The sequence below is a fragment of the Lygodium microphyllum genome, chromosome 18, assembly GCF_053477565.2.
Source record: "Lygodium microphyllum isolate KBCC chromosome 18, Lygodium_microphyllum_v1.1.10, whole genome shotgun sequence".
Classification (NCBI taxonomy): domain Eukaryota; kingdom Viridiplantae; phylum Streptophyta; class Polypodiopsida; order Schizaeales; family Lygodiaceae; genus Lygodium; species Lygodium microphyllum.
Window position 1 is genome coordinate 70752667 of NC_141152.1, and position 12897 is coordinate 70765563.

General features: G+C 38.5%; 1 pseudogene; it reads right to left on the reverse strand.

The window, feature by feature from the left end:
- Positions 1 to 792: 792 nt before the first annotated feature.
- Positions 793 to 1362, reverse strand: LOC148021008 (histone chaperone ASF1B pseudogene; annotated as a pseudogene).
- Positions 1363 to 12897: the final 11535 nt, after the last annotated feature.

The window sequence follows — 12897 nt, forward strand, 5'->3', positions numbered from 1 at the left end:
TATCTCTCTTTTAAGTAATGAACAAACGTCACATACATAGCATGGAGTTGGGAAGTGTGTGCTTATACATCAAAAAACAAGGAAATAAGTCCTTCATTAATTTATTATACACACTAAAACATGCCTTCAATTGTTCAAATGTTCTTATTTATTTTGCAAGTAATGAAGAAACATTAACTAGGCACCATGTAGTTGGAAAGCATATGCTTATACACCAAATACAAGAAAGAAATTAAACCTTGATATATTTGTACAAGCTCCCACACCAACCAAATCATTCTACCATTATTTCCCTCAAAATTTTTAGGTGTTTTCCTAAACAAAAAATCACCCCTACAAGTACGGATCTCGATTTTGAATTTTTGATATATATATATATATATACATATACATATACATACACATACGTGTGTGTGTGTGTGTGTGTGTATGTGTGAAAGAGAGAGATGTTGAGAATAGCAAATGATGCTTACCCATAACTGGCTTTGTATGAGAGATATGACAAAGATGTATGCTCTAGAATCTCTAGGAAGAGATGTCTAAAATCCCATAAGCACAGAGGAGAAAAGTGGTACTATCCATAAAGCTATAAAGACATGTGCTTGACACTCATTTCAATGTAATGGTACAATCAATTTGAGTCACTCAAGATTGTGTTTATGAGTCCAAGCTAATCTATCTTGGAACCTAATTCACTTGAATTACGATTCCTCATTTTGATAATGTATCGTGTGTATGACTTGCATCCACCATAGCTGATCTAGCTCTAGATCTGTGTTTCTTGACATGGTATCAGAGCCATGGCGAGCTAGTTCTAGCATCACTAGTGAGTCGTACTCTAGCGTAAATGGATAGTAGGAATTGAACCCACCTTAAGGCCCATTTCCATATCCATTCTGGGTGGAATGAGATTGGAAACTTGGTAAACCTTGGCTTATCAGCTAGTATGTTCCTCTGAATCTTCTCCATAATGACCTTGGCAGAAGGGTCTTATCTCAGTTTCTCATCATCATACTCATTGTTCACATAGTATCCAACCCTTACAAATTCTTGCCCTAGGTATGAGTAGGTTAGCAAGAGAACAGTAACCCCTAGTATGTCTTCTTCATGGATCTTAGCAGCATCTAGAGGATCAGCCTAGAAAAGAAACATGTAATTGCCAACATTCACTGGCCCAACAAGTACGCTTTCAAGAACTTGGTCGTACTTCTCATCTCTGGCAGACCCGACATAAATCAGCTTCCACTCAAGATCATTTGTAAGAGGCGAGACATATTCGTATGAGATCTCGAGTTGGAAAGGGTTAAGGAACATGGCAAGGTTGTCCAAGACAGAGACATTGGTGACATTGATTGCACTCATAGTGAAAGAAGGGATTGAAGGGTAAGGGCAACAAGGAAGAAGAAGAAGCAGAATATGATGATGATGAAAATTTCAGCTCAAAAGCTAGCATCCATTATCTCTCAGCACTAGCTAAGGGATCAAAACAAGAAGGGGATGCGTGTACCTTTAAGTTTATGTGTCTGTGTCTATGTCCTTGTGTTTGTAGGCCTATCCTTCTCTACTTACCCTTACCAGATTGATGCCAATCAACCACAAACTCCTCCTTCAGATTTTTTTCATTGTTCTCTCTCTTGACACTCGCCTTCACACTAATACTAAGGTTAAAGCCCTTGAAGGACATTTGAACCAGCCCATTCACACCTTTTTCACACATGAAGTTGTAAACCTCGTTCACATTGAAATTTTTTTTCATTCTTAACATCCAAGTGATTAATAATTTTGCCATCAAGTGTCTTTAGACACTAGCATTGTGTGTCTTTCTCAATATCTGTCAAAGCACTTGTAAAAAGGAATTAAACACTGCCTGAGTATCCTCACGGTAAGACCTTCCCGAATTTGAAATGAGTTGTATGCACCATGCTCAAACGATCAATACCAATGTAATGATGAGCCATGAGCCCAAGCCAAACAGATCATGTTTTCCCAAAGTGGATCTTTCCCATAGTGGATCTCGTATTCCCTTAGTGGATCTGCTTCCCATAGTGGATGTAACAAACCCTACCAAGATGTAAAGTTTCAAGCCTTAACTTGACTAGGTTGCCAAAGAGCTAGTCTCTCGGTCCATGTTTACATGCAAGGGGGGTGTTGAGAATATCAAATGATGCTTGTCCATAAGTGGCTTTGTATGAGAGATATGACAAAGATGTATGCTCTAGAAGCTCTAGGAAGTGATGTCCAAAATCCCATAAGCACAGAGGAGAAAAGTGGCACTATCCATAAAGCTATAAAGGCATGTACTTGACACTCATTTCAATGTAATGGTACAATCAATTTGAGTCACTCAAGATTGTGTTTATGAGTCCAAGCTAATCTATCTTGGAACCTAATTCACTTGAGTTACAATTCCTCATTTTAATAATATATCATGTGTATGACTTGCATCCACCATACCTGATCTAGCTCTAGATTCGTGTTTCTTGACGAGAGAGAGAGAGAGAGAGAGAGAGAGAGAGAGAGAGAGAGAGAGAGAGAGAGATGTGTGTGTGTGTGTGTGTGTGTGTGTTAGTGCAAGGCAACGACTGAAGGTGACATTGATAGAAGGGTTAGACAGAAGCTTACAATTGGAATGATGATGATCATAGTTACCATCTTGTTCATCTTCATCATTAGTGGGTGAAAAAAGTGAGCATTGATAGTTGTGGGATTTTTTTAAATAAGAGGTTTATACAATTTAATTGTGGTATAAACTTAGGATAATACACCTACACATCCATACCATAGCCATGCACATGGTTAGTTAGGAATGTGACTCAAGTGCATATGCTAATTCCCTTTTGTAGGCTTTTAAGCACACACTATATGAAAGTAAATAAACTCTAGATCTATCTTTGATTAATTGAGTGTTCTCAATTAGTTTTTGATAATGCTTATCGCATTGAATAAAAGAAATCTTAATTTTTGAGTGAATTGTTTAGGTAATTTAATAGTGGTACAAACTAGCACACCTACACATAGACACCATAACACATAAACCTTTCTCCGAAGTATAAATCCTACTTGCACAAGGAAACCATTAAATAGTGCCATGATTAGATTTTAGTGTTTACCAAGTACTAAAGGAGTTGATATCAAATGCACAAGTATTTCACATAATTTCGAAAGATTGAAAATAAAAATAAAAGTATCATCAATATTAGGTTTTCTGCTTAGCAATAACATAGATTTACCCTACAAATATTCACTCCAAGGTTTGAAAGATTGAACAAAAGAACACTTCAACATATTTATCATTAATCAATCATAGAGGACACCCATTTTTATTACTCCAAATATTTATTTGTGTCAAAAAGTCAAAATTGCAAAGGTAATGCTGCTAAATTCTTAATGCATGAATAAGAAAGAAATTTGTTTTTCCTAATAACTACTACTAGCATTCTGCGTGTGCTTCGCATGCACGAAATGCTAGGCCGCTTTGCGACAGCTTTGCTGTCTTGAAGCGGTGAGCGAAGTCAACTTTGCTCAACAATCAATTTCTCATCTTTCTCTCTCCTCTTTTTCCTCTATGTTTCTAATTTTTAAATTTATTCTCTCTCTCTCTCCCCCCCAAATTTCCTATATGTAATTTTCTCTCTCGATCTCTCTGTCCCTGTCTTTCTTCCATTTTAGTTTATTTTTCTCCTCTCCTGGTTCTCTCTTTCTCTCTCTTTGATTTTCTTCTCTCTTTCTCTTTCTCTCTCTCTCTCTCTCCTTCAGCTCTCCTTTTATTTTCCCCTCTCTCCTCTATTTTCCCTCTCTCTCCCTCTCCTCTTTTTTCCTTTTTTTCTTCTTCTCTTTTTAAATTTTTAATGTTCTCTCTCTCTCTCCTTTTCTTCTCTCTACCCTTTTCTTCTCTCTCTGTCTCTCTCACTCTCACTCTCACTCTCTCACCCTCACTCACATACACACACACACACTCTCTCTCTCTCTCTCTCTCTCTCTCTCTTCTTCTTCATCGTCATCATCTTCTTCTTCTTTGACTTTTTTCCCCCCAGTCTCTCTTAAAGTATGTAAATTTTTTCTTTTCTCTATATATAATTCTCTCTTTATGTTTATATTCTCTCTCTTCTTCTCCTCTCTCTCTCTGCCCCCTTTTCTTCTCCTCCCCTTTCTCCTATTTTTTCTTTTTTCCTTCTCTCCCTCTCTCTCTTTTAAATTTCATATTTTTCTTCTCTCCCTCTCTCTTTTAAATTTTATTCTCTCTCTCTCTCTCTCTCTCTCTCTCTCTCTCTCTCTCTCTTTCCCCCTCTCTCCTTCTCTCTCCCTTCCTCTCTCTCTCAAAAAATACTTAAAATTAAAAAAAAATACTTTTCTCTTTTCTATTTTTTCCCATCTCTCTTCCTCTCTTCCTCTTTCTTCTTCTTATTCTTCTTCTTCTTCTTCTTCTTCTTCTTCTCTCTCTCTCTCTCTCTCTCTCTCCTCCCCTCTTTTCCTTCTCTCTCCTCTTTTTCCCTTTTTTCTTCTTCTCTCTTTATTTTTTCTCTTTATTTTAAATTTTATATTTCCTCTCTATAATTCTCTCTCTCCTTTTCTTCTCTTTATCTCTCTCCCCCTCTCTCCTCTCTTTTGCCTTTTTCTTTCTCTCTCACTCTCACACACACATACTCTCTCTCAAATTTTATATTTCCTATCTCTATAATTCTCTTTTTCTCTATTCCCCCTCTCCTCTTGTTTTTTTTTTGCTCTTTGTATATTTCTCTCTCTCCTTATTTTAATTTTAAAAAAAAAGTTTAAATTAAAAAAAATAATTAGAGAGAGAAAGAGAGAGAGAGAACCTAGGCTCTACACATGAGAGAGAGTGGGGAGGGGGAGAATAAAAATGTTTCATTTTAAAAAGACTATTCTCTTTCCTCTTTCCCCCCTCCTCTCTACGTCTTTTTCCTTTTATCCTTATTCTTATTCTTCTATCTCCCTCTCAAAGTGTGTGAAAAACTATGTTCGAAAAACTTTAAATTAAAAAAATCTTTAAAATATTTAATTAAAAGAAAAGTTTAAATTAGAAATTTTAATCTTAGAGAGAGTGAGAGAGACTTTTGATTTAAAAATAAGTTTAATTTAATTGAGAGAGAGAGCGAGAGAAAGAGAACCTAGGCCCTACACATGAGAGAGAGAGAGGGGGAGGAATTTCATTAAAAAGGGGAGGGGGAAAAGAAAGAGAGACATTAAAAGTGAGAGAGAGGGGAGGGAGTTTTAATTTTAAAAAGGGAGGTGAGAGGGGAGGGAAGGGCTTTAATGAAAAAAGGGAAGGGGAAGAGAAAATGAGATATTACACGTGAGAACGAGGGGAGGGGAGGGGGTTTTGATTGAAAAAGGGAGGTTTGGAAAAGGGGGTAGGTTTGGGAAGCCCTCTGGAGGTTAACCTATAGCGAAAGTAATATAGTAGTAAGATAATTCAATTCAGTTCCTTTAAGCTTTTTGCTTTTGTATGCAATGCTTATGTTGCATTTAAACAATGCTTTTGCTATAATTATTCATTACATGTTTATTAAAATTGAGCAATAGAATTAGGAGTGTGAGTTGATGCATGCTCTAGTCAATAAATTTCTGTTTGTGCTAATTAGTGCCACAATGAGAACAACCTATTCTCATAAAAGCATACCTAAAGGTGAAGCCATAAATGAGAATTTATGGAAGAAACTTTTAGTAGAAGCTAGAGGCCTAGAAAAGGTGAATTACTTATAACTTTTTTGGTTATATAGAAATGCCATTTTCAAGAGTCACGTGGCTAATGTATTCTACTCTATTTTGAAAGGAGGTACTATTGAATTGGCATACAATTTATAGTGTATTTTCTATTCACTTTTGGATGTATTGAGCAATATAGTACCACTAAAAGATATAACAACATAATCTAGATCCTTAACAATTATATTGTTTATTACTTAGGTACACATGGAATGTACATTATTCAATAGATATGGGAGATGCATTGGTTAATTTGAAGAGTGTGATAAGAAATGGATGGCAACTAAATCGGGTTCAAAGAAACCTTATAGATATCTCTATTGATCATGTGACATGATCGTATCTTAACTTTTGACCCATCTTACTAAACACAATAGCACCTTTCTTTATCAAGAAAATCATTTTTGCAAAGGAACTAGGAAGTAACTTTTACAATTCTTTAGACCCATCTTAACTTTAGACCCATCTTACTAAACACAATAGCACCTTTCTTTATCAAGAAAATCATTTTTGCAAAGGAACTAGGAAGTAACTAGGAGATTGGAATCAAAGTGTCCTTGAATTTTTTTTGAATGCCCCTTAGTTGAGAAATCATTTACAAGATGGAGAACTATCAAAGTTTGTGTTTACAACATGGCTAATAAGTCTAGAGGAAGGTTATCCTGAAAAGATTTGGCAAATCTATAATAGAGTTAAATTTCAAATTATTTATGTATCTCATATTAATTAAAAACAAATAGGCATTGTCCCTTTTTCTAGGTGCCTTTTCACCTATCTTGAAATCAAAAGTACCACCCTCTTGATGCAATACAAAAACTATATCAATGACAATAAAACCATTTGAAACAATGCTTATGGAGAGATTTGTAAAGTAGAAGGCTCATAGGAATTTTTGGATCAATGTTTGGGTCATCATTTATCATTATTTGGAGATGAGGAAAAAGTGGCTCAGTTACATCTCATAATGAATACCTACATATTTATATAATATTAACCATTAGGACTCTTATATTAGGATATATGGAAATTTCCTTTTAAAATGTCTAGAGTGTATCTATGCTCCTATGAAAGAACATTTATTATGGTTTACATTTCTAATGATTATCATCATCTTCAAAGTCTTAATGGGTTATAAGATATCTAGATTGTTGACCACCAATTTCATATTCCAATTTACACTACAACACAAGTGACTTGTAAATTAAGTGGGATGATCCATTGTGTGTCTTGATAACTTAAATTTAGGCATAGATAACTTAATTGGGCCCTAATGGGACAAACCCAGTAAAATGGGTGGACATACTTCAAGTGGATTCTATCTTATTGTGGAGAGCTTTTCATATTTCAATTGAACACTCCTTCATTATGTTTCAAGAGTATATCCAAAAGCTAAGTCAATAAGAAAAAGGACACTAATTTGGTTAGGAAGAATGTGTAACATGCCCGCCTATCGGCGGCTGTCCAAGCATGTTTTTAGCGGTCCATCGAGAGAGTCTAAGCGACGCCGCCCGGAACTCCCATGGAATGTCATGGGGTTTGTCGCCTAGGGTTTCTCAATTCCACCTCGCAATGGAATGTTTGCGCCCAAACCCACTAGGATCGACCTGAACTTGAGTCCCTAGTGGTCAAGGTCTCTTGATAGCATTCTAGCGTCAGTTTTGGACATCCTACTTTGCACAGAGATAACCAAGCCGAAGTAGACCCATGCCGCACTTGGTTCAAAGAGAATGGGAAATGAGAGGGATGTGGCGCACCACCTCTCTGTCCGTAGGGCATAGTCCCATTCTGGTCCCCTAAAATGGCATGAGTCGAGGTTCTAGCCTAATGATTTCTAAGCGTCGGTCGTCAGTAAAACCTTGTGAGAAGCCTCCCAGTTCTCTAGGACCACCTTGTTGTAGGACAGACCCGTCGGGGGTTCCACCCTCTCGCTTCCCTCACTTGGCATACTCTAGTTGTCTAATTAGCCCTATCACTTTTAAGTGTGACATGTAAAAACAACTTCCTTAATTAGCCTTTTTAGAGGATAGGGTTTATTCACATAATCTTATGGCATTGACATGAAAAAAAATTTGAATAGGTTCCCTAGAAGTACTTAATATTAGCAAATTATCAGAGTTACAAATCTTGTTCAAAAGGGACAATATTCACAATCCGTAAGGATGCACTTTATTTCCACCAAGTTTCTGCCTTGTACTAGTAACAAGGGCTCTCGAAATTCTATTACGAGTCACGTTGATCATTTGAGTAGGGTGGCTTGGAGGTAGGGAATTTACAGCCAGAGCCCCTGTTGAGATATCGAGCTCCACTCGTGATACGCCAGGGTGACCGTTGTGGTGCGCAGGTCGGTCGCAGATAGCTCACGTGGTGAATCCCGGAAGGTCCCCAAGAACAAAGTACTCTACTTTTTAGCACAAAAACCCATGTAAAAGCAAGCACGACAAGAGGCAAGAGACAAATTGGGTTCAATCTCCCCCATGCCTTGTGTGAGCGCTTCACAAAGCATGTATTTAATGTATATTTCCAATCTTCATGCTCAAAAATAGCCCAATTACAAAAATATGACAAGCTTTTAGCTTTTGAGTTTGCTTTCTACCAAAAATAGGAAAATAAAACTAATGGACGGTGCCCATAGAGTCTGGCACGCCCAATCTCAATGTCCAAATAGAAATAACATATCCAGGCGCATAAGCGCATACAAAATAATAATAAATAATCGATGTCTCTATAGACATAACAAAATATAGGCGTGGCGCCTATCAAAATATAGTCCAAAGTCGAAAACCCGCTAGACTCCAATGCTTTCCTCCGCCACTGCTGCTATCTCTACACATCAACTGAAGCATTCACAATCGTTAGTAAAATAACACAATTAAACCGACAAAAGTGAATACCTAGCAGTCTTCAGCTACATAAATAAATCAACTGGTTAGAAATAAATCCTAACCTTAATTTACTACGAGTGCGCACTCTAAACTCATAAACGTTTATTAATTTAATATGCATTTTGCGGAATCACCCGCTATGGAATCACCCATGTACACACTAAATTAATGAAACGCCCGAAAAGGACAGGCGTCCCCATCAACTTCTCGCACAAAGAATCCTCTTTGCGTATGAGCCCCGGTCATCTGAGTTTACGGAATCCACCGTAAAACCTCACGGAATCCACCGTGGAATATGCCTCCTGGCATCACCGTTGTGTATTTATGTCACCGACTTGTCAGTTGCACACGCGGTTGGTACACCGCCCATGAATAATAGCTACATGATAGCTATCCTTATCTACTCTAGTTTGTGGCTCAGTTAGTATGCCACCTTAGTTAGTTGAGTTTGGTTTGAGACCCATATATAGGGTTCTTCTATTTCTTTGTACGAGAGTTCTTTTGGCTTACACAACTAAGAAGAGGAAATTTGTTTTCAGCCTCCACCCTTGTGTGTATTCCCCCATTGTGCAAGCAAGAAAGCTACAAGTGAGACTCCTTCCTTCTCTCCCACAATCTTGACATGGTATCAGAGCCTTGTTCGTGGTAAGGAGCTCAAGAAAGCAAGCCAAGCTCGCGGTGTTCTGGTAAGAGGAGCAGTGTTGCTTTCATTTTCTGTTTTGGGAGCAGATCTCTGCAGGTAGCACAGTCGGAAAGTGCAGGAGTGCATTGTCTCAGGTTGAGACGCCCTTCGTGGTGAAGCAAGAGGGTAGTATATGCTACGGGAGAAGGGCTTTAGCCCTTGGCGACCTTGTTTTTTTGATTTGAGGCCATTTTGGGGCCTGTTTTGGAGGCCAAAGTTTTCTGCACGCACTCAGGAAAAGGCCCAGTTTTATGCTGTGCAGCCACTGTTCTATAGGTCGGTGAATAGTTACTGTAAAAATTGCATTGTATACTTGTGCGCAGAGACATTGGGAGTTACAGAATCATCCCTGTTGCCTGTTGATGCAAAATCGTCACTAGGAAGTGACTGTGTGGTCAAATACCACTTTAGCCAGTTTTGCAGATTTTCCCTTGTGAGGGTGAAGCTGTGGTTTTTGCAGTAAAAGAATTTTTTGCAGTCTTCTGTAATAGCATCTGATTCTCTTTCACAGATTGTCACTGAAAAGCTTGACAAGAACAACTTCCAAGCATGGAAGTTTAGAATGACAAATTTCCTTATGGGAAAAGGATATTGGAAATTTGTTGCAGGAAATGAAGAAGAACCAGTTCTTCCTGATGTTCCCAATCAACAGCAAATGCAGGCATTTAAAGCATGGCATGAGAGGGCCAGGAGAGTTATGTATTGGTTGTCTATCAGCATTTCAAACTCTATGATTGTGCATATTCAGGATGCAAGTACGCCAAAGGAGGCATGGGATACTTTGTCAAAAATGTATAGCACAAATATGCAAGCCAGGAAAATGCAGCTCAAGCAAGAGTTGCACAATGTGCAAAGAGAAAATATGAGCATCAACGACTACCACATGAAGGTGAAGAAGATTGCAGATGCACTTGCTTCCATTGGGTCACCAGTGGAAGATGATGATTTAGTTTCTGTGACCTTGAATGGTCTAGGAAAGGATTATGCACAGTTTCGGACATCCATTTCAGTTCGTGAAAGATTTCCTGATTTTGAGGAGTTGATTGCTCTTCTAATTTCTGAGGAACAGAGAAATGGTGGTGCATCTTCTTCAGGAGGAACTTCAAAAGAAGCTGTCTTCTACTCAAATGCTGGAAGAGGTAGAGACAGAGGTAGAGGAGGCCAATTTGGAGGCCGTGGTAGAAATCAGAATATACAGCAAACTCAAGAAAACCAGTCCTATGGAGGAGGACGTGGTAACTCTAGAGGCAGGGGGAGCCAAAGAGGTCGTGGTGGATGGCAAAGAGGCCAAAATGCAAACAGTAATGTTGAATGCTACTACTGTGGTAAAATGGGTCATATGGCTAAAGACTGCTATAAAAAGCAGAATGACATCATGAATGGAAAACTGCAACAAGGGAATTATGCATCTTCTAGCAAACAGGGTGATGACAGAAATGAGCATTTGTTCATGGTGCAGCACATGAACAATTCTGTGACAAGTGCAGAAGAAAGCAATGATGTATGGTATGTTGACTCGGGTGCATCAAACCACATGACAGGTCATGCAGAATGGATGGAGGATGCAAGAAAAATGGAAAAACCAGGATTTGTGGAGACTGGTGATGATACTGCACATCCTATTGTGCAGATTGAAAAAATTCCTTTGTCTATGCAGGATGGGAAAAAGAAATACCTCTCCAATGTATTTCATGTTCCGAATATCACCAAGAATCTGGTTTCTGTTGGTCAAATGGTTGAGCAGGGCTTGCAGGTCAGATTTAATCCTCATGGATACTTTGTTGAGGATATGAAAAATAAAGGTTGCTTGATAGTAAAAGGAAAGAAGAAGGGCAGAATGTTTACATTGGATGCAGACATGTCTGAATTGAGTGCAGGAATGTTTGCACATGGGACCGGCGTAGTTGCAGATATTGATATTTGGCATAAATGCATTGGTCATGTTAATGTACAGCGACTTAAATCAATGCAGGCCCAAAATATTGTTGCAGGTTTGCCGAAATTCAAGGTTGCAGAAATGCATAAGGTATGTGAAGCCTGTCAGTTTGGAAAACAGGCAAGGAAACCATTTCCTAGACATGTTCAAGAGAGTAAGAAGCCATTGGAATTAATCCACTCTGATGTGTGGACAACTAAAGCTGCATCTCTTGGAGGCTGTCATTATTTTGTCCGTTTTATTAATGACTATAGCAGAAAAGTTTGGGTGTATTTTATGAAAAAGAAAAGTGAAGTTTTTGGGCATTTCAAAACTCTTAAAGCGATGGTTGAAAAAGAAACATGCCTGCAGATAAAATGCCTAAGGTCAGATGGAGGGGGAGAGTATCTCTCAAATGAGTTTGCAAGGTTCCTGCAGGAGCATGGCATAAAGCAGCAATATTCATGCAGTCATACCCCACAACAAAATGGAATTGTAGAAAGGAAAAATAGGCATATTGGAGAGGTATCTCGTGCCATGCTCAATGAAAAAGACTTGCCAGATTTTTATTGGGCTGAAGCAATTGCTACAGCAGTCTACATAATGAACAGGACTCCCACTGCAGCAATACATGGAATGACTCCAGAGGAGAGGTATACTGGTAGGAAACCAGATATTTCTCATTTGAAAATTTTTGGTTGCATTGCCTATGTACATGTGCCATATGAGTTGAGATCCAAGTTGGATCCAAAAGCTGAGAAGTGCATCTTTATTGGTTACTCTCTGCAGCAAAAAGGGTATAGATGCTATAACCCTTCTACTCGTAAGTTTACAGTGAGTAGAGATGTTATTTTTTATGAGATGAGTAGCTGGTATAAACCAGTAAATGCGATTGATGATGTAGATGCACAAAATGGTAATGCTGCACAAAATTCACAGCAACAGTCACAAAATATTAGTGGACCTGGAGCGTCCTCTAGTAGTGGTTCACATTCTATGCCATGGACAGGCAGATTGAGATCAGGAGAATCTTCTCAAAGTAATGCAGATAGTGGTATGCAGGTATCACGAAAAGGAAAAGAGAAGGTTGATCAGCCCATGTTTGATGTGAATGCATGTCACTCTTATGTGGATGGTGAATCCAGTGGCTCAGAACAGAGCATTGATGATGAGTTGGGTATTCCTTCTATTGTTACACCTGGAGTAAGGAAGACCAGGGATGTTTTGAGAGCACCTGGGAGTGAACCTACTTTGCGCAGGTCTACGAGAGCTAGATATCCTGTGGATAGGCTGAAATATGATGGATTTACAGCCATTCACTATGCATATATGGTTAAAGTGATATAGGAACCAGAACCCACTTCTTTTGAGGAAGCCATGGGAAAAGAAAAATGGGAGAAAGCCATGGATGAAGAAATGGATGCCTTGGAAGCAAATGCTACATGGGAATTGTTACCTTTGCCTAAAGGTAAAAATGCAATTGGCTGTAAGTGGGTTTATAAGGTGAAGCACAATGCAGATGGTTCTGTGAATAGATACAAGGCAAGATTAGTAGTCAAGGGGTATGCACAAACATATGGCATTGACTATGAAGAAACATTCAGTCTGGTTGCAAGGATGGCAACCGTAAGAGCAGTCATTGCTATGGCTGCATCAAAGGGATGGTCTTTACATCAGATGGATGTAAAGAATGC